The sequence below is a fragment of the Schistocerca gregaria genome, chromosome 1, assembly GCF_023897955.1.
Source record: "Schistocerca gregaria isolate iqSchGreg1 chromosome 1, iqSchGreg1.2, whole genome shotgun sequence".
NCBI lineage: Eukaryota > Metazoa > Arthropoda > Insecta > Orthoptera > Acrididae > Schistocerca > Schistocerca gregaria.
The window spans coordinates 1069716460-1069740446 of NC_064920.1; the positions used below are offsets into that span (position 1 = coordinate 1069716460).

The 23987-nt window shown below is 37.0% G+C and overlaps 1 long non-coding RNA gene across 1 annotated transcript; it reads left to right on the forward strand.

The window, feature by feature from the left end:
• Window positions 1–430: 430 nt before the first annotated feature.
• On the forward strand, window positions 431–23200 carry LOC126314345 (uncharacterized). Its single transcript, XR_007555839.1, has 3 exons — window positions 431–480; window positions 20908–21292; window positions 21416–23200. It is a non-coding gene; the product is annotated as an uncharacterized LOC126314345 (long non-coding RNA).
• Window positions 23201–23987: the final 787 nt, after the last annotated feature.

Here is a 23987-nt window from a genome sequence, read left to right on the forward strand (position 1 = left end):
TATTGTCGCTAGAACCATATGATCACCTAATTCCTGTCTCTACAGGGTGATTCACGAAGAGATGCAAATATTTTAATATATTATTCTACAAGTAAAACTAAACAAACAAGTTCATACATACATCGATCCGCAAACGTTTAGTTGCGGAGTTACGGCTAATAAAAGATTTTGCCTGAAATTTAGCAACTTCGCTAATAGGAAGCCATCGCAAAACTGTATGAAGCTGAAGTAAAGCACGATTTCCATTTATTTTGTTCTTATTGGTCTGGTGAATCTAATAAAAAGTGTCCCAGACTATCTGCAGTAGTTTTCTTGCACTTCCAGAGAAAGTAAAGTAAATTTGTATACGTTCCATTAAGAATGTAGAAACGTTTATGTCATTGTTGGCAACCGTTAGTGAGTTGTTTCAGTCGTTTCCTAACCTTGAAACGAGTTAGTTTTCTGTATTGTTCAGTGAAGGATCTTAATAAAACCGTGTACGTAAGTGAAACCACACAGTAACTGAATAATCTGTATCCGTACCATAAACAAAAAGTGCATCATTCGAAGATCCTGCCTTTCTCTTTCAGTTGTGCAACTGGTTAAATAATAATCGGCGGTTACACAAATACATTTTATTTACTGGTAGGCACAGTTTACTCTAGATGGTATAAACAATTTACATAACGAACACGTATGTCTGAAGCAAACCCACATGCAACAGTGCAACGCAATGTCCAGCAGCGGTTTAGCATAAATGTATGGTGTGGTATAATCAGCACCCGTTTTATTGGACCATTCATTCTCCCGGAACATCTAACTGGCGAGACGTACTTACAGTTCGTTCAAGAAGAAACGCCCCGCTTGCTCGAAGATGTTCCACTTGCCTCGCGATTGCAAATGTACATGACGGTGCGCCTCCACATTTCGCCCGATTTAACACCAATGGATTTGTGTGTAGGGTTGAAATGGAATGGCTCTGAGCACTATGGGACTTAACATCTGAGGCCATTTGTCCCCTAGAACTTAGAACTGCTTAAACCTAAACACATCCATGCCCGAGGCAGGATTCGAACCTGCGACCGTAGCGGTCGCGCGGTTCCAGACTGAAGCGCCTAGAACCGCTCGACCACACCGTCCGGCTGTGTGTATGGGGATGGATGAAAGAGATAGTTTATGAGGACAAAGACAATACACGTGAGGCATTACTTTGCTCGTATTATGAATGCAATAGACGAAATTAAGAACAACCCTGTGAAATTGAAACGAGCAACAAAATCTGTTCAGACATGTGCAGGTCAGTGCATTGAACTCGGTGGAGGCATTTTTGAACATTTATTGTGAATGTATGTGAAATTGTACGTACACTATACAACTTCCTTAACACTGAGCTTTAATTTTTTTTCGGTTTAACATGAATTCACGTGTGCTATGGTTTTAATAAAAGCAGATTATTTGACATATTCATACAGTTTCAGTTAACGTGATTACCATAATTTTTCCAAAATTAAATTCTCTACAACTTCTGTTGAAAACTTTGTGCAATTATACGGAATTTAAAAAACAAATAGGGCAAGCATTTAATGAATTAAAAATCTTACGAAATTATGTCTTTGTTTGCTCTGGATGTTCTGCAAAATTGCTGCAGATACGCGTCTGGGACCTGTTTTATTAGATTCACCAGATCAATAACAAGAAAATATATGGAAACCGTACTTTACTTTAACCGCGCGCAGTTTTTCGATGGCTTCATATTAGCGAAGTTGCTAAATTTCAGCCAGCCACTGTGACCGAGCGGTTCTAGGCGCTTCAGTCTGGAACCGAGCGACCGCTACTGTCGCAGGTTCGAATCCTGCCTCGGGCATGGATGTGTGTGATGTTAGGTCCCATAGTGCTCAGAGCCATTTAAACCATTTGCTAAATTTCAGGCAAAATCTTCTATTAGCCGTAACTTCGTAACAAAACATTTGCGGACCTATGTTTATATGAGCGTTTGTCTTTAGTTTCACTTGTAGAATAACATATTAAAATATTTGCATGTCTTCATGGATCACCCTGTATGTGGGGTCAGGTCTGTTAAGTCACCATAGCCGGTCGTGGTGGCCGTGCGGTTCTAGGCGCTGCAGTACGGAACCGCGGGACTGCTACGGTCGCAGGTTCGAATCCTGCCTCGGGCATAGATGTGTGCTGTGTCCTTAGGTTAGTTAGGTTTAAGTAGTTCTAAGTTCTAGGGGACCTTAGAAGTTAAGTCCCATAGTGCTCAGAGCCATTTGTACCATTTAAGTCACCATGTAACAGTACTTCGCAAGGGAATTTTTCCGCTTAGTGTCTAAACGAGAATCAAAACAGGATGGCGTCTAATACTGTTCTGTGTGAACTCTTCTCCAAATTATCACACGAGGAAGAAAGAAATAGCCTAAAGTCTACTCCCTCACGAATAACGATGGCGTTAGAGCATTTCATGTTACATTTGGAAACTGTAAAACCGTATCTTCATAGTCAACACACGTGTCCAATAAATCGAGACTGCATTCAAGTATTACAAAGGAAAAAGTATTATGAACCATTAAAAACATAAAGAAGTGTCACAGATGGCATAGCGAGTAGAAGAGCTGCAGATGGTGTGGAGACCGCATCGCCAAGAATAGGCTCTGTCGGGAGTCGGGAATGAATGGATAGCAGTGACAAGGCAACGCCCATTCCCACCACCGTGGAAACAGGTCGAGGCGTGCAGGTGACGTTGGCTGCGTGTAGGACGAACGAGTGGGAACGCACGCTACATAAAAGTTAAAAGATGTGCCGTGAAGGGCAGAGGCGTAGAAACGAGTGGGCTGTGCGATTAAAGAGTAGGTGGTTAGGTCGCTGTGACACACTGGACAACAACCAAGCAAACCGAGAACACACACATTATTTTAAATAACAGAGTGATAAGTTGTATTCTTAAATAACAGATTGATAAGTTGTATCAGTTTTGAGTGCTAAACAAAACTTTGCAAGCAGAACACCAGGTCTCGAAGAACCGCTGATCATTGTGTCTATTTCAAGACAGCAGCTAGTCAAAATAATAGGGGATTGCTTCGACGAGACCCTGCTACATCGTCGCGAAACATCGCTTTCGCGTGCCCACCAACGCAGCCGCATGACACAAAATTTTGCTATCATTACAAAAAAATCACATTATGTTGATGTGTACAACTTCAAGTTTGGGCATGGGGTAGAAGGTGTTTGGCGGAAAAATGTAGACATCACTTACGAATTAGAGATAGTGGCCAGTCGCAGCAGATTGCTTTCGACGCGCTGTTTCCCAAATAAGGAAGAAGCACAGCCCGAACAAGGAGAGAAACCTGCTTGGCAGGAGAAAGCTTCGACACGACGTGTTTTCTCGCTTCAGGCCTTACCATTTTATGGTTCAGAAAGATTTCTCGATGATTCCGCCCTCGTATTCCAAGAAAAATGATTTTAATTCACCACTAAAATTGCCCTTTACGACTTGGGAGGTTATTTTAACGCGCACAAGAAAAACCTACGGATAGAGTAGTAATGTAGAGCTGCATAAAACCAGTATTCAGGCTGAAAATCGCAACAACGAAAACGTGAACGAGAGATAGATTTTTATATTTAAAATTGCACAATAGCACCAACTATTCTACTTCTGTACCGTATCTAGTTGTTAGTTCTTGTACTAAAATGCAGTTACAGCAACAACAGACAGTACAGCTGATTAATACAATGGAAGAGTATCTAGAACCATGTAGGTGTTTCCATTCTCATAATTACAAGCTATACCTGAACTCCAACACTAAGATAGCTTACTAATGTTGTCATTGTGGAAATGCTCATATTCCAGCTGACATAAATATAATATTTTTTATGGGAGAGAAGTACACCGTCCTTTGCATCTGTTTATTAGTACCTGTGCTCTAACTTATTGGCTTTCCTGCATCCTATCCTCTGTTCCCTGTTGTCTGTTAGTGAAGGGTCTTTTTTGAATCATTAAAAGTTAATCCACTTCAGTATTTTATGTGTGTCTGACAGCTCTCCAATTGTTTCTGTTCTGGAAATTGATACACTGATATGTTTCTACTGGAATAATGTACTTAGTATTTTATCCAACCTCAGCAATATCGTATATAATTAAATAATAAGCAAGCAGTTGCATAAAAGAAATTTAATTTCTCTTATGCAGTTGTGTGCTTATTATTTCATTATATACTGTACTTATTTCTGACTTTTATATCATTTTGATGAAAATAATATTAAATAACTCTGGCCTTCGACAGATAAATCAACATTGGGATATATTTTGTGCAAGTGCTTAATTTCCATAGTTATTTTAACATGTGAAAATAATGTTCTTTTTATTTGTATTGATTCACTGAATATTTTTTTACAATCAAAATGAATTATGTGAGGCTTGGTAAAATAAGATGTAATATTAAACAGTACAAAAAATCGTCTTAAAACTGTGAATCACGCTAAGTTCCAGATACTGATAAGTGCCTTTTATGGTAACATATGAATGCATGTCATAAGCAAAATTTTTGAATCTTAACTCTTTCGGCATTTCCATCAACTTTACCATACTGCACCACATTCTTTCTTCAAGGTCAGCTCAGATGGCTCAGTTGGTGAGATATTGCCTTCAAAATGCAAAAATCTTGGCTGAATCCTGGTGTGGTACACAACTTTAATGTGTCTAGAAGTTTTATTGCAACATGCACTCTACATTTACATTGATATTTTTCATTCATTAATTTACTCATCTTGTTCTGTGAATACAAAATGAAGAAGTAAATCAAGTAATGGAAAATCCAGGATGGAATGTAACAATATTATGAGAAGAAAAGTTGCCACTCAACATAGAGATGCTGAGTCGCAGATAGGCACAACAAAAAGACTTTTGTCAACAGTACACACACGCACACACACACACACACACACACACACACACACACACACACACACACACACATGACTGCAGTTTCAGGCAACTGAAACCACACTGCCAAGATGAAGAAGAATCTTCAGAGATTTGGAATGAGTCAAATTATTCCTTAAGCAGTCACTGCACGCATCTGCTGTTAAGTATGCACACTATAGATTATGACTAGTGCTAATATATGTACACTGATACTTAGTGGAGGTACTTCCAAATAACTTCATGTATGTTTGTATATATGTATGTAAGTGTGTATATTAGGAGGAAAACAGGTGCTATGAAAATGGGCACTTTTCCTCCTATTACACAAATTTATCTGCTGTTTTCATTTAATACTTCAAACAAATCATTTACGTAACTTCACACAAAGCCGTATTGACTTCTTGTATAGTGCCAAAGTCAAGACTTGTATAACATAAACATTATAGTCATTTTGAGCTTTCATTGCTCAATCCAAATAATCTGATAAATTGTATATTCTTTTACTATGTTTTCGAATATGTGAAGATTTACAGTGTTCTGGTATCTCTGCAAATCTTATGTATTTCGTTCCTAAATGACTTATATTGCTGTATTCTCTCCTTTGCAAATGAGCACGATCGACCTGATAGTTTCTATCTGTCAACTGCTGGAAAAAAAGTTGGCAGTATAACAAAAGGGTGATAATGGTTTTTATAGACATAGAAAAGGCATATGACTCCATTAACAGGGAAAGACTCTGGGAAGAAATGAAGAAGATAGATATAGAAGATGGATACATTAATGTAATAAAGACAATGTACAGAGGACACAATTGTAGAATTAGAACACCATTGGGAAACTCTGAATACTTTGAAATAAGACAAGGACTTAAGCAGGGAAGTATTCTATGTCCTGCACTTTTTAATGTTGTGATGGAGGGAATGAATAGGGCAGTTAAAGATACAGTAAAAGAAAAAGACAAAAAGATGATTTTTGCAGTTGATATGGTAATACGAGGTGATAAAGAGGTAGATGTACAGTTACAGCTTTCTGTATGGAAGGAAATAATGAAAAGGTATGGTTTAAAAATAAATAAGGATAAAAGTGAAGTAATGGTATTTGGAAGAGAGAAAGGGATCAACAGAAATATTACCTTGAATGGGGAACCCCTCAAAGTGGTAGAAAGTTTCACTTATTTAGGGAGTGAGATATCTAGGGATGGAAGAATAACTAACGGAATTAATAGGAGGTTACAGAAGGGAGGCAATTTCTACCAAACAATAAAACACCTGATTTGGAATAAGGAAGTATTCATAAAAAGCAAAACTCCTTATGTATAAGTTATTACATCCCTATTGTCACCTATGGTGGAGAAACATGGACAACGAAAGAAAGGGACTGGAGCACACTGCAAGCAGGGGTAATGAAATTTCTCAGAGCAGTTAAGGGAAAAACAAGAATGGATAGAGTAAGAAATGTAGAGATTAGAAAGGACCTTAAACAAGAAAGTATGAGAGAAGAAATTGAAAAAAAGAGATTAAGATGGTATGGGCATGTTATGAGAATGCCTGGGCAGAGACTCCCCAAAATTATGGAAGAACTAAAGATGGATGGCAAAAGACCTAGAGGGTGCCCAAGAACACAGTGGAAAATGGGAGTGAGAATATCTGTAGAAAGGAGAGGTGTGACCTGGCAGCAAGTGAAGGAAGAAAAGTGGTGGGAGGACTAAGCCAAATGGAGAAGACTTGTCAACACCCAGACCCGGCAATAGCTAGAGCTGGATTCCGATATAGATAGATAGACTCTCTCTTTCGCCTGAACATTTTTGTGTTTCCTTCTTTTGTAGATAAGTCAAAGTATTTCTTCTGCTGACCAAGGTTTCTTTGCAGTGGTCTTTCTAATACCTATGTTTGTCTCTCCAACCCCTGTAATTGCCCTTTTTAGCTATGTTCATTCCTTTTCAACTGTATATTCATTATCACATTATCCACAGCCTTAGAGAACTTGAAATATGTCTCTTAATTTTCAGTACTTCAGTACCTCACTTCTTTCCACATTGATTCTTTTGGAAGGTTCTATTAAACCTCACTATATTCTTTATAATTTACTAAATTGCAATCTGAGTCTGTATCTGTTCTTGGATATGTCTTGCAATCCATTATCTAGTTTCAGAATCTCTGTCTGACCATGAATTAACCCAGCTGGAATCTTTCCAGATCTCCAGGCCTTTTCCTATTATTCGTCCTCCTCTTGCGAGTCTTGAACAATACTAGTTGAAATTTATTGCAGAGCTGAATTAGTCTCTCCATTCTCACTTCTACTAAAAAAGTTCATATTCTCCTGTATTTATTTCTGCAGTGTCTTCCCCTACAACCTCATTTTAATCACCCTTGATTATTAAATTTCCATCTCTCTCTTGTACTGAATGACCCATGCAGTGTCCACACATACTTTCTCTACCTTTCCACTTCTGCTTTTAATATTGGCATGCATACCTGAACTATTGTTATTTGATATAGTCTGTTGTCGTTTCTGATGAGACTAATCGTACACTGTAAAGTTCACAATACCTGATTCTGTGCCCTATGTTCCTGTTCACAACAAACTGTACTCCTGTTATATAATTTTCTGCTGCTTTTGATATTATCCTATATTTAGCCAACCAGAAATCCTTCTCATTTTTCCATTTAATTTCACTGCCTGTTACTATATCTAGACTTTGTCTTTGCATTTCCAGTTTCAACTTCTGTAGCTTTCCTACCATGTTCAGACTTCTGGCATTCCATGCTCCGACCTCTTTCACTTTGCAGTCCCCTCCCAGAGATGCAAATGAGGGCTCATCCAAAATCTTTTGCCAATGGAAAGAACACAATTACACTTCTTTTAGTTACAGGTTATATTCCCATGGACACACACTATGTGTCTTTAATGCAATAATTTCCATTGCCTTCTGCATCCGGAAGTTGTTGATCAATTCTTAATCTGCCTTTTAGGAGCAGTTCCCCACTGCAAGGGAAAGAGGTTGCCTTTTGCACAATACAGCTCATATTGATTCTTTCTTGGTCTTTAGTCAGTTGCATGTCAGGACAATTTTTTATCTTTATTTTTTATTCAACAGGACCATTGTGATATTACCACTTGATCATGGACAATGTCAACTCATTAAATGAACAATACTTAAATATACTCTATCAAATACTAGTGATTGGCAGTGGGTGGGGAATGTGAAGGCCATGCCCTATTCTTAGGGCTCATCATAATGTTCAAATGGAACACTGGAATTCCAAAATCTGGGTGATCGGAAGGAAAGACAGAAAATTAAGGTTTTAAGTCCTGTCGTTAATGAGCTCTTTAGACACAGAGCACAAGTGCAGATTGAGGAGAGAAATTGGCTGAGTTATGAATGGTAGTGATGGGTACACATATTTATGAGCTCGATTTCCTGCACAGATTGTAGTGAAAATGGCAACATAATTTGAGGCTGAAATATCACATTAAAAATAAATAAATGAAATGTCAAACCGAAACTTGTGATCAAATTTTTGTTGTGTGGACAACAAAACCATAGAGGATTAGGCATTATAAAAGAACAGAATTAATTAGAAACATTATGCAATGCTATTGACGTGGACCAACCTCCTGAAGTTTAGATTAGATTAGTTTTTCGTTCCAGAGATCTGTGCTGAGGAGATCCTCGTGGATGTGGAACATGTAATATTTTTTTTTTTTTTTTTTTTGTAAGCTGAAATGACAATACTAATGGTATGAATATATACAATACATCATTTGTTTCTATTAAAAAATTCGTCAATGGAGTAGAAGGATTTGGCCATCAGTAAGTCTTTCAGGCTCCTTTTAAACTGATCTTTATTTATAACTAATTTTTTTTATGTTTGCTGGCATGTTATTGAAGATGAGTGTTCCTGAGTAGTGGACCCCTTTTTGAACTAAAGTAAGTGCTTTTAAGTCCTTGTGCAGATCATTTTCGTTCCTGGTATTGTATGTATGAACTGAGCTGTTTGTTGGAAAAAGAGATATATTATTTAGGACAAATTTCATTAAGGAGTAAATATACTGAGAGGCAGTAGTCAGTATACCCAGTTCTTTGAAGAGGTTTCTACAGGACGTCTGTGAATTTACTCCACAAATAATATGTATTATATGCTTTTGGACGCTGAAAACTTTTGTTTGACTTGAAGAGTTACCCCAAAATATTATATCATATGACATTATGGAATGAAAGTATGCAAGCTTTATCACTTTTGTATCACCTATGTCTGCTAACTCTCGAATTGCAAATACAGAATTGTTAAGGTGTTTCTGCAGTTCTGTGGTGTGCTCCTACCAACTGAATTTATTATGAACTTGTAATCCCAGGAACTTAAGACTATCAACCTCTTTTATCTGCTCTTCTTCATACTTTATGCATATGCTGGGTGGAAATCTCTTACAGGTTCTGAATTGCATATAGTGAGTCTTTTCGAAGTTTCTTGTCAATGAGTTGGCTTTAAACCATTTATTAATATCCATGAAAATATCATTAGCAGAACTTTCTAGAAGCAGTACTACTTGTGTCATCTGCAAACAAAATTAACTCTGCTTCTGGCAGTGTAACTGATGAGAGATCATTAATGTACACAAGAAAAAGTAATGACCCTAAGATGGATCGTTGTGGGACACCACATGAATTTCTTCCCATTCTGATGAAGACTGATGACTTAATTCACTAGTCCCTTGTACTGACACCCTTTGTTTCCTGTTAGTGAGGTATGACTTGAACCATTTTGCAGCACTGCCCGTGACAAATCACAGAAAATACCTGCTGCTTGTAACTTGTTATTTAATGAATTAAGTACATTTCATTGTAGGTGTAAATAGCCTTCTCGATATCAGAGCCCTTCAGAAATCCAAACTGAGTTCTTGATAATATGTTATTTGTAGTCAGATGGTTGAGAAGCTGCCTGTACATTACTTTACTTCAAAACTGTTGGGTGAGAATTCTATTGCAGTTGAACTACACTATATCCTTAGCTACAGTGAAGGTGTAGTAACATGCAGTGACAAAAAGCATATGGATGGCACAGAGCTCAGGGCGGAGTCAGCTGATAAAGGGGTCACTGAGGCGTGAAATGTACCATAACACGCTGAGTGAATGGAACACGAAAAGATACAGTTGTTTACATTGATGTTTCATTTGCCAGCAGGTTACATTAAAGCTGAGTTTATAAGACAAAATAGCAGATGATGATTTTCATGTGCCAGAAAATGATTTTCATGTGCCCATGATGATTTTCATGTGCCAGAAAATTGGGCACAGCACTATTGTGTGTAAAGGTCAGGCTAAGTGTGGTATGGCCGTCCATGATGCACGAACTACATGTACCTCCTCTGACTTCTATGTCAGTTGCTCAAATCAATACCCAGTGTGGAACAGAAAGTGTTTTGATGTTCAGATAAAAAAAATTTCAAGAATTGAAGGTGACTAAGTGTGTACTGTACACCAAAGTGAAGAAGATGTACAAATATCTTCAAGCCCCAACTTTTACAACATCGTTTTCTGCAGTATTCAAAAAGAAAAATCAAAAAGTAAGTGCTTCCACATTCCTCACCAAAAGATTTTCGCATAAAAATGCTTTCTCAAATGCACTTGTGGACTCCAATGACAATCAAAGCTTCACTTCGTGATGTAGATACTGCATTGGAAGTGAAATTACTGAAAAACAGTTCGCCTCTGCTTAAACTATTATCCCTCAAATTTACAGAGAATACTAAGGCAAAGCATACCATCAAGAAGGCAGAATCAAAGCAAGCTGACCAGAAGATGTATAAACACACAGATGATGGCAACTTGATCATGCACATTAATGCCTGCTTAAATTAACCCTCTAGTTTTCTTAGTTCTACCTCTTCTAAAATGGGTTCATTCACATTTACATCTGTGATGTGTATAACAGAATGTGCATCCCATTGTACCACTTATTAGGGTTTCTTCCCATTCCATTCACATATGGCATGTGGGAAGAATGACTATTTTAATGGTTTCATGTGTGCTATAATTAATCTAATCTTGCCCTCACGACGCCATGGGTGTGACAAGCAGAGGGCTGTAGTATATTCCTAGAGTTATCACTTAAAGTTGATTGTTGAACATTTTTAATTAGGCTTTATCGTGTTAGTTTAATTCTATCTTCAAGAGTCCGCCAGTTCTGTTTCTTCAGCATCTCTGTGACACACTTCCATGAGTCAGACAAACCTGTGCACGTTTGTGCTGTCCTTCTGTGTATATGGTGAATATACTGTGTTAGTGCTATGTGGTATGGGCTCCACACAATAGAGCAATATTCTAGGATGGGTTGCATAAGTGACCTGTGAATAATCTTCTTTGTTGACTATGCTGAATAGCATCTTGCTCTAAATGTACGTGACTGTAAGTTAACACACATGAGTAGGAAAAACAATCCCATAATGTTCGAATACAGTATTAGTAGTCTGATGCTTGACACAGTCACATCAATTAAATATCTAGGCATGACGTTGCAAAGTGATATGAAATGGAACGAGCACATAAGGATGTTACTAGGGAAGGTGAATGGTTGACTTCAGTTTATTGGAAGAATGGTGGCTCACATTCAGGGTGTCCCAAGAGGAATGGTCCATATACAGTGATATGACAGGAATGATAATTCAAAGAAAAAAAGTCTAGCAAACATAAGCTGTAAAATGCATACCTCAAGAGCCATGAGCACTTCTTCATCTTAGATACTGTGAAACAATCTCTTCTACAGCAAGCTCTTTGCTTTCCATGTTTTGAGAGGTGGTAGTATGGACCAAAACAAAATAAAAAAAAGAACATGTCCAGTAAACATGGGCTCTTATGTTCACACCTTAGGAACTATGAGCACTTGTTCACGTTCGCTACTGTGAAACACATCTCTCCTGCTGAAAAAATGCTCGTAGCTCTTACGGTATGCATTTTTAGAGTCTAAGTTTACTAGACTTTTTTGCTCTGAATGATTATTCATGCTATGCCCCTGTATATTGACCTTTCCTCCCGGGACACCGTGCATAAAGCAGAATGTGTGTGGAACACTAGTGTACCCCATTCTTGAGTACTGTTTGAGTGTCTGGGATGCCTACCAGGTCGGATTAAAGCAAGACATCAAAGCAATTTGGAGGCGGGCTTCTAAATTTATTACTGTTATGTCTGATCAACACACAAGTATTACAGAAATGCTTCGTGAATTCTAATGAGAATCCCTGGAGGGAAGGCAACATTCTTTTTGCGAAACACTATTGAAAGAAAATAGAAAGAAACTTCCAAATGGGAAAAATATATTAAAAACAAAGATTCTAAGACTTACCAAGCGGTATGGATGGATATGTGTGTGTGTGTGTGTGTGTGTGTGTGTGTGTGCGTGCGCGAGTATATACCTATCCTTTTTTCCCCCTAAGGTAAGTCTTTCCGCTCCCGGGATTGGAATGGCTCCTTACCCTCTCCCTTAAAACCCACATCCTTTCATCTTTCCTTCTCCTTCCCTCTTTCCTGACGAAGCAACCGCCGGTTGCGAAAGCTTGTAATTTTGTGTGTGTGTTTGTGTGTTATTTTATTGTGCCTGTCTACCGGCACTTTTCCGCTTGGTAAGTCTTGGAATCTTTGTTTTTAATACACTATTGAAAGATTTATAGAGCTGGCATTTGATTGTATAGTGGCCTGCAGAGTATTGCATTTCCTTAATATTCTACCAATGAACCAATGTCTGCCACTTGATTTACCTGTGAATGAGCCTGTGTGATCATTCCATTTCATATTTCTACAAAGTTTTACATCCAGACGTGACTTGATCAATTCCAAATGTGACTCAGTGATGTTATAGTCATAGGATAGAACATTTTTTCATCTTGTGAAGTGTAAAATTTTAAATTTCTGAACATTTAAAACAAGTTGCCAGTTTCTGCACCACTTTGAAATGTTATCAAAATATGGCAAAATATTTGTGCAGTGTCTTTCAGATAGTACTTCATTACAGACAACTGCATCACGTGTGAAAAGTCTGATGTATTAATACTGTCTGCAAAGTCATTAATATACATTGATAGCAAGAGCCCCAACACATTTCCCTGGGGCACATCTGAAGTTATTTCTACTCCCCCTCCAAGATAAATTGCTGTGTCCTTCCTACCAACAAATCCTCAATCCAACCAGAAATACTGCTTGATACTGTATATGATCGTACTTTTGATAATAAACATACATGAGTTACTGACTCAAATGATTTTGTGAAATTGAGAAGTACTGTATCCCTTGACTGCCTTGATATAAAACTCTCAGCATGTCATGTGAGAAATGTGTGAGATGGATTTCACTTTTATTTATTTCATGTTCCTTAGATCTCGTATTGTAAGCACATCACATGAGATGTGGAACGAGTCAAACATACAAAACAAACATACAAAAAGATAAAAAACAGTCTTCATTAAATATATAAAAAATGTTCTACATAACTGCATATAGTTAATACAAAGTTTAGAGGAAAAACAGATATTGTACATATAACAGTAGATTTCTTTGAGTGTTAATAAAAAATTTCATGTTTTAATTTGGAGAAAGATTGCAAGCACATTTCTTTGTTAACAAGATGTATAATTCTATCTAAATCGTAATTCCCTTTTTGCATCATAGAACTCTTCTAATGTAAAAACAGACACATTTAACAAATATTCCTTTAGTTTTGCTTTACAAAGAGATTCATTATCTCTTAAACACTTTATCTGGTCAGGGAGATGGCTAAAAATTTTTGTTCCTGACCATTTGACAGCTCTCTGAACAACTGTCAGGTTCTTAAGTTCACAATGAGAATTTTCTTTCCCTCTTGTATTATATCTATGATATTTCTTATTTGATGGAAATTGTGCAGGGTTCTTAATTACAAAACACATCAGCGAATATATTTACTGGGATACAGTGGTCATTATTTGTAGCTTTTTGAAAGGGTACCGGCATCTTGTCCTAGGGGGGTACTCTGCACATAATTCTAATAGCCCTTTTCTGGGCCACAAACATTTTCTTTGCCAAAGCTAAATTTCCCCAGAAGATAATTACGTAACACATAATGGAGTGAAAATACCTAAATCTCCAATGGAAGACATCATTCTGATAGCATACATAACCAAGCTCAATTTTTTTAGGGTCTGTTGTATATGGAAGGACCTGTTCATTTTGCTATCAATGTGTACTCCAAGAAATTTAGACACATCCTGTCTGTCTATTGGTTGATTTCCACATGTTACATTTATTTCTCTCACTTTTTTGTTTTTGTATGGAACTGGATAAAATATGACTTACTTGAGTTTAGAGAGAGACCATTAACACTGAACCAGTTAATCACTTCAGAGAGTATGTTGTTAACTGACTCCTCGAAATTAACATCTGATTTTCCACTCATGAAGATGGTGGTATAGTCAGCAAAAAGAGTAAATTTGCAAGGCAGGCTTGCACACATCATTTATAAACATAAAAAACAACAGTGGCCCCAGAATTGAGCCTTGAGGCACGCCACAACTAATAATAGTCCATTCAGACTGAGTGGAGGTATCCCTTGACTCATCTGAGCTGTTTAAAATTAGTTTCTGTTTTCTTTCTTGGAGATAAGATTGCAGCTAGTTATCTGTGACACCCCTTATTCCAAGTAGTTTGGCTTTCTGCGTGAGAAAGTGGTGATCTACACAATTAAATGCCTTTGATAAGTCACAGAAAACACCAATTCCTATCATGTTTTGATTTAGACATCCAAGTACTTCATTTGTAAGTGCATACACTGCATCCTCAGTTAAACAACCCCTTTGAAAGCCAAACTGGCTCTTGTTGATAAGTCTGTTCATTATGAGGTGTTCAGTAATTTTATTGTGCATTGATTTTTCTAGAATTTTAGAGAAGGCTGTTAACAGTGAAATAGGGTGGTAGTGAGCTCAGCTCTATCGCCTTTCTTGTGTTGGGGCTTCACAATGGCATACTTGAGTCTTTCAGGAAAAATGCCTTGTTGAAATGAACCATCAAAAATATGGCACAGAATATCACTAATCCATTTACATGAAAATTTCAATAAATTATTGGATACATTATCTACTCCTGCAGAGTTCTTACACTTTAAAGACCAGATGACTGTTTGAATTTCCTCTACAATGGTAGGATTAATGTACATTTCTGGTATTATGCTGGAGTATGCATCCTGAAATAAAGTCATAGCTTCCTCAACAGAGGGCCTACAGCCTATTTGTTGGGTTACTGACAGGAAATGTATGTTAAAAATTTCAGCCACACTTTTTTGATTTTCTATTAAGTTACCCCCATGTATGATTTTTAGGCCATCTGTGTCACTTGTTTTAGTCTTTGTCTCACTTTTTATAATGTTCCATATTGTTGTTCTCAGAATTAATGCTGGCTGATGTGGAGGAGGTCATTCTGTTCGAAGTACCTCTTTATATCCAAGCTCAAAATATTTTCTTCAAGCACAAGGGAAAGGGGAAGACACAAACCTCATTGGTAAATGGCACCTGTGCTACAAATGGATATGAACAGTTCAGAACACATGTGGAAGAGTCGAAATTGTTAGCAAAAAGTATTATCAAAGGGAAAACCACTGTGCCTGTGCTACAGGAAACACTTTGAATGTACCTGAAATGTAGCAAAGTGAAATAACGTCATTTGCTAAATTGTATTCCCTAGGTATCGACTATATTTAATTGAAAATTATTCTTCAGTAGCTTATCTGAGTTATGTGATTCTGAGGGCAGCTGCCATATTACTGTAAAAACATTGTGAGCTAGTAATGATTTATTTACAAAGTAGTACAGCTCTCTGTAAAACACTAATTTATCTATTTCCAATAAACAGTTTACTTCTTCTGAAAATACATTAACTAAAAAATTATCTTTACACAACTTAAGTTTCAATCAGTTTAAAATACTTTCGCCATTTGGAGCTTTAAGCATGTTTAATTGTAAGAGCTGATGTTATAATTTTGTTGCCCTCATTTTTCTGAGCTAGAAAATACATTCGGCTGTAGAAATGAAATGTTAACCTAGCAATGAAATAAATTTGGAAAATAACAATCCTCTGAAATTTGGTTAATTCCCCTGCAGGTATACATCTGTAATGGGACACCCTTTTCTAACATAATCTTTTTTTTTATATATAGAAATAACCAATACCATGTATACCCTCAGTTCTGGTATAGGTGAACATTCTCAGCTGTTTCAATGGAAGAATTTATTTGATTTTGTATAAAAAGAAATCAATTTGTTACTCTCTGTATACACTCTATACGTACAGTTAAAATTACTCTTCTTTTAGAATTATTCGAAATTGTGAAATATCTAGCATACTTAAAATTCCTATTCCTATTACTATTGCACAATCTAACACTAATTATTAAATTTATTTCTGTATTCATTGATAAAATAATGTTATACCTGGGTGATGGTTCTTCTTTTGTCAAGAGTGTTTGTAAACTCTTTTGCTTGATTTAATTTTATTTCGTGTTCCATAGGTCTAACTGTATTGGGTTCACAAGGACGTGGAATGAGTAAGTTTTTTACAAATACAATATCATAATTTTATAGCATATACAGACATTTGAGTACATAATTATATAATTATTCCAAGACTTACCAAGCGGGAAAGTGCCGGCAGACAGGCACAATGAACAAAACACACAAACACACACACAGAATTACTAGCTTTTGCAACTGATGGTTGCTTCTTCAGGAAGGAGAGGGAAAGACGAAAGGATGTGGGTTTTAAGGGAGAGGGTAAGGAGTCATTTCAATCCCGGGAGCGGAAAGACTTCCCTTAGGGGGAAAAAAAGGACAGGTGTACACTCGCACACACACACACACACACACACACATATCCATCCGCACATATACAGACACAAGCAGTGTGTGCGAGTGTACACCTGTCCTTTTTTTCCCCCTAAGGGAAGTCTTTCCGCTCCCGGGATTGGAATGACTCCTTACCCTCTCCCTTAAAACCCACATCCTTTTGTCTTTCCCTCTCCTTCCTGAAGAAGCAACCATCGGTTGCAAAAGCTAGTATTTCTGTGTGTGTGTTTGTGTGTTTTGTTTATTGTGCCTGTCTGCCGGCGCTTTCCTGCTTGGTAAGTCTTAGAATCTTTGTTTTTAATATATTTTTCCCACGTGGAAGTTTCTTTATATTTTATTTACATCATCATTAATTATATAAAAATTTATACAGTAAATTCTTTGAGCAGCAGTACATAAACAAGATGATACATATTTTATTAGTATCATTAAAGCACTAAGGAAAAACAGATACAGAGCTCACACAGATACAGAGCTCAAGTTAAATAACATTCTTAGTGGCGTTCTGTCAACTTGTATTATATAATATTAATTTTTTATTTATTTAAAAATTCATCTAGACTGTATAAAGCTTTTTCTAGCAGAAATATATTATCAGTGCTTTCTTAAACTTACTCTTGTTATGAATCTCTGTCTTTATTTTTTGAGGAAGAGCATTGAAGAGTTTTGTTCCAGTGTAATGGACACCTTTTAGCACCAAGCTCAGATGTCTATGCTCACTGTGTATATCATTCTTCCTCCATGTGTTATGCTCATGACAATTACTGTTTGGTTGAAATATCTCTATATTCTTACAGACAAAACACATGAGAGAAAAGTTATATTGGCATGTAGTTCTGTATATTTTAAGTTTGTGAAAGCTATTTCTACATGAGTCTCTTGGGCGCAATCCACATATAAAGCTTAAATCTTGCTTCTGAGCAATGAACACTTTCCTTGCTAAAGGATGGTTGCCCCAAAAAATAATGCCATATTTAACGAGTGAGTGAAAATAGCCACAGTATGCCACTTTTGCAGTGTTAGGTTCAACACAAGTAGCGACAGCCCGTAAAGTATACGTAGCAGAGCTAAGTCTCTTACAGAGATATGCGAAGACCAGTTAATTTTTTTGTCATTGTGCACTCCAAGAAATTTTGTTGTTTCCATTCTTTCTATTGTCTGGTTACCACATGCCACACTTATCCCTCTCTCTTTTTCTGTTTTTGAACAGAAATGAATGAAACTGTTGAGAGACCATTCACGTTGAACCAATTAGCCACATCTGAGAGTATGTGATTAATGGATTCCTTAAGATAACTATCTGTTCTACTACTCATAAAAATTGTGGTATCATCAGCAAATAATCTAAATTTACACAGCAGGCTTGTACATGATGGTAGATCATTTATTAAAATCAGGAATATTATTAATATATTAATAGAATTAAGCCCTGACGCACTCCACTTGTAATGGAACTCAATTCAGAATGTGAAGAAATATCACTTACTCCAACTGAGCTATTCAAGACAATTTTTTGTTTTCTGTCTTGGAAATACGACAGTAGCCAATTGCCTGCAACACCACTTACTCCTACTAATTTTGCTTTTTGCAAGAGAATCTGGTGATCAACACAGTCAAATACTTTAGACAAATCACAGAAGACGCCAGTTGCTAGCATTTTTCATTAAGGATTTTTAGGATTTAATTTGCAAGTGCATAGATTGCGCCTTCTGTTGAATGGCCCTTTTGAAAGCCAAATTGGCTCTCACTGAACCCTGTTCTTCATGAGATGATTGGTAATTCTTACCTGTATTAGCTATTTTATAATTTTAGAGAAAGCTGCCAGCAAAGGGTTAGGTCAGTAGCAGTTAGTTCAGTTTTATCGCCATTTTTGTTCAGGGGCTTCACAATGGCATACTAAAGTCTACTGGAAACGACACCTTTTTGAAGGGAAGCATGGAAAATATGACAGAGAATGTCCCTTATCCACACAAAAGAATATTTCAATAAATTACTAGAAATATTATCAGTCTCTGCAGAGTTCTTTCTTTTTAGAGACATGATGTAAATTCTTTGTGATATTGTGTGTACTGCAGAAAGTAGAGAGTAGTGAAAAGTGGTACTGGCCATTAAGTCATATTTCTTAACTGAGGTGACACCGGTGTGCAAGGAATCAGGCACAATACCTTGTTCAACATCTTAAGCTTTGTTTTTTGCTACTTTACACACTGTCAAAAGATATACTGTATGAAACAGAGTGGAGCATGTGCCAGGAGCAGTAACTCTTAGAACCCAAGTAGAATAAAAAAAAAAATAGCTTACTACTGCCAGAACTTCTACTAAGACATTAGCAGTGAGACTGACATTTTGCACATTTTCTATGTTATTTATCTCTGGTCATAGATGTATGCATGGTCGTGTCTCGTTTGTCCACTTCTACTTACGTGTAGCAACAAACAGATTGGTGTCTCTGTGTATGCACACGGCTTTTGAACTGAAGCATAATATTGATTCTTACGGTTTAGCACTGCAGTGCTGTCAGTGGGGGAAAGAGGAACCAAGACAAAAGGGGCACTCACATGCTCAATTTTTATTACACAATAATGTTGTGTCGGTATACTGCACAAAAGTGCACAGCCAAAAATGACAAAATATTGTTGTGCAATATTTATGCCTGGGACACAGGAGTTTAAACTCTGCCTTTGTAGGGAAAATGTCACCACTCAGCCGGCCGGAGTGATCGAGCGGTTCTAGGCACTGCAGTCTGGAACCGCGTGACCGCTACGGTCGCAGGTTCGAATCTTGCCTCAGGCATGGATGTGTGTGATGTCCTTAGGTTAGTCAGGTTTAAGTAGTTCTAAGCTCTAGGGGACTGATGACCTCAGAAGTTAAGTCCCATAGTGCTCAGAGCCATTTGAAACATTTTTTTGTCACCACTTGGTGATGTGGAACTTGGTATACACTTTGATTGAGTTGCTTGCCTTGCAAAACACAAGCATACATTATGCAGAATGGATGAAATAAGTCTGAAAAGCTTCTGGTAAACATTTCAGTGAACCAGGGGCTCATTCACTGCAGCATAGATTCATAAACCACACCAAGTAATTACAAATAAAAAAGTAAACTGTGTAATTTATCATGTACATGTAATGTTTTCTATGTATTTCTCTAGTGTAACAATTGTTAAAAATGAAATAAAACAGTTATTTACTGATTACTGATAGCAAGCTTACTTGAACTTATATCCATAATGTGAGAGTGTTGAAAACAGGGAAACATGAATGCTTACTGGACAGCTGATCTGATTTTATTTTCCAATTCTGAAATGGAAACATTTCTGTTTACTGCTGTGCTGGCGTGAGTGTGTGTGTGCATGTGTGTATGTGTCTACTGCTGACAAAGGCCTTAATGGCCGAAAGCTATGATTGTGTGAACTTGAACTTTTTATTGTGCCTATCGTGGCTCAGCATCTCCGCTATATGGTGAGTAGCAACCATTTTCAAATGGCATGTTTTTGAGTAATGTGTAAGTAAGCAAATGAAGGAGAAATTTGGTCATACCCAAAGAATAAAGAAAATAAATCTTTGATTAAACCAAACTGAAAGAGGCACAGTTTTTGAAGATCTTTGGCTAGTAGTATGTAATGCTTTCCCATGGTGAGCAGTTTGGAATTTCTGTTTTCTTTGTGCATTGCCTAGTGCTTCCGGTAGCCATGTTGAGAAGTATTGTTTTAAACTGTTAGAGTCACAGGTTATGTTACTGAATGTGACAGATCCAAATTTTTCACTGAAATGCCAAAAAAGGACATTTGTAATGATTGATGAAATTGAAGCTAGACATCTGTAATGAGTGATGCAATTGAAGCTGAGTTTCCATTTCTGAAATTACAACAGCAAAGCTAGAAATTATTTTGCACATTTGTTTGCGTATGACAAAAATGACACAATAAAATGTTTACTCGATTAGTAACGCAAGATATTTTTGTATTTCCTTGGTTCAAGTTTTAACAAAAATGTATGACGATCTTTGCAGTTGTAGCATAAAGCAAGTATTTTAACACAAAACTGCTATATGGCTGTAGTATTAACAAAACTTTTCATCAAATGTTGATTCATTTGAACTTCTAATTTGTGTCCTTCATCTTGGTTTTGGAAATCTTGTCACCGTAGGCAAAAGTGGATACAGATGTCTAGAAAATGAGATTGAGAGAATGTGCAAAATGGCAGAGCCACAATAATTAGAGGGGCAATGCAAAGCTGTTGAATGCAGGACTATAGAAGAATTACAGAAACCTTTGCATAAAAAGAAGAAGCTGCATGAACATCATCAAATGCTTAGCTGGAAAGCCAGTATTGAGCAAGAAATGGAAGGCTGAAAGGTGGACAGGATATATGGAAAGGCTATACAAAGAAAAGAAGAAGTAGATGAGATGGGATATATAATACTGCTAGAAAAATTTGACAGAATGCCGAAAGCCAAGTCAAACCAAAGCACGTGTAGCAGAAGACACTTCCTCAGAATGTTCCTGTTGCATGGACATTCTCATTTTTGTAGGTAATATTTTTGATGTTTACTTGACATAATTTTAAAAGCTAATCATTCTTAGCATTTTAATGGATATTATGATTATTTTCACACATCATATAGCTCATCTCAGTAAATATTTTAATTTTTCAGATTCTGATATGGCAAAACTTTCTGACAAGGAAATTGAGCAGGTTCTACTAGAGCTCAATGAAAGTGACCTTTCAGAGCTCTCAGACAGTGAATAGTCTGGAGCTGAAACTGTTGGAGATACAGCAGATACAAGGAATGAAGAAGCACAATAGGAGTGCCGGAACTCACAACATGAAAGAGAGACTCTAAAACCCCAAAAAGAAGTTTCACAACTAGAAAATGGACAGCCGCTAGGTAACTTCAAATGGAAAAATGCCTTTCACTTGCATTGACACTACTTTCAGTGGTCCAGATATTAGAGCTGATGAAGAAGTAAGAAGTCCTGCTGAATGTTTTTCAGAATACTTCACTAATTATTTTCTGTAATTGCTTTCAGGACAAAGAAATGTATATTCAGTGTAGAAAAATGGAGTGCCAGTAAAATGTACCATCTCTGAAATACGAAAACTGATTGGCATACATATTTTAATGGGTACATTAAGATTTCCTTGATTTTGTAAGCATTGGGAGCCTCTTGCAAGAATACCTTCGATTGCAGACATATTTTCTGTAAACAGAATATTCAAACTGAGGAATCATCTTCATTTAATTGACAATATAGAAAGTGGCCCTCCAGAAGACAAACTCTGGAAGGTGAGACCACTGCTAAATAGAACTTGTATCAGTCTAAAACAAGTAGAAAGGCAAAGTATTGATGAACAAATGATCCCTTTCATAGGAAGGACTGTAATGAAGCAATTTGTTGGTCTAAAAAATTTGTCGCGTACTTTCCAGAATTGTCTGATTTTGAGTACAAAAGTACAGGAATTCTAAGTGACTACAAGTACCTGGGCCTTGGTGGTTCCATTGTGATGTGACTTGAGTGAACACATTCCACCTGGTTGTGGGTACAAACTATATTTTGGTAATTATTTTACATCTATGTCCCTGGTGCATGGACTGTTGAAAAAGATCTTTTCGGTTGGGAATATCACAACTAAATGGTTACAAAAGTGCCCACTGAAATCCAAAACTGTACTGAATAAGGAAGGAAGAGAGTCTGCCGATGCCTGTGTGACCACAGAAGAAGATCTCTGTGTCGTTTGCTGGCTTGATAATAGTGCTGTCACTCTCATTTCCTCATATGTGGGAGCAGACATTATCGGTAAAGTAAAGAGGTGGCGTGCAGCACAGAAGTAACAGTCCTAAGACCAGCTATCGTAAACGATTACCGTGCATTTATGGACGGCGTTGATAAAATAGATTTTTTGATTTCTCTGTAGAGAATACACACAAAAGCTAAGAAGTCACCTGTAAAAGTAATTTTTCACATGGTCGATGTCTCCAAATGCAACTCATGGCTACAATACCCGAGAGATCTGGATGCCTAAGCAAAAGGACGTAAACAGAAAATGAATCTGCTGAAGTTCAGAAACCAGGTAGCTGAAGCTTTAATTCTAATGGAGAAGAAGAACAGCTCCACTTTGAGGAAAAGAGGATGTCTACGATTGACTGAGGATGAGTTTGAAGATAAAGAACCCACATCAGATGTGGTAAAACCATCACAGAGGGAGGTGAGGCCAGTTTCAGATGCCAGATATGATGGGTTTTCTCATTGGCCATATTTTGTTGAAGGGAGGGAGCGAAGCTGCAAATTAGAAGAAATGCACTGGCAGAAGTCGAGTTCAGTGTTCCAGATGCCATGTAACACTTTGTGTGATCAATAATAAACTGTTTTGTTAAGTTTCACATTAAATAATCTGTCGCAATAAATTTTGTCACTTGACATTATTTCTGTACCAAAAAGTTGTTAACTGCATTCTTTAGTTATATGTACCCATAGCAATGCAATGGTGTCAAATGACAACATTATATTTATCAAAAATCATTTTCGAAATTTATTATTTTTTTCAGAAAACATGTTGGGATAAATAATTTGGTCAAGAAAAATTCAAAAATAAATTATTTCATTGGCGAGGTAAAAATAGTGACTAAAAGGAATATGGAAGAGGCAATGCCTATGCAATTTGATAAATTGAAATTCTCTCCTCCTTGTGTACTGAAATTGGAAAAATAACAAAATCCACTCAAATGTAAAAGCATGCATGGAACTGATGGCATTTTGAACAGAGTACTAAAAGCATGTTCCCAGCAGATAAGTAGGATTTTCAGCCGCATGTGTAGTATTATAATACTTCAATCAAGAACTCCAGGAAAAATGTGTTTATTACCAGCAGCTCAAACACAAAGTGCAACAATGTCTATTGTCGTCTAAATCTTATTAATTCAAAGATGATGCCAGTACCACTCACAACCAAATGTTACCTATCAGTGTTTCCCAAAAGAAAGCGGAAGTAAACACCAAATTTCATGAAAAACAAAAATTGTGTGGCCAAAAGCGCAAGGCTATCATCTTGAGTGACAGCCAAGACTGCAGTTTATCTAGATTTTTAAGTAAAGATACAGGTTGAATGTTTGGGCTATGAAACCCACAACCCAATGCAAGTTTCATACTAGAAAATGTTAATAAAAGCAGTTGCAAAACATGCACCTCCAACATTGTGGTAATTGCAACAGGAACAAATGATATTGC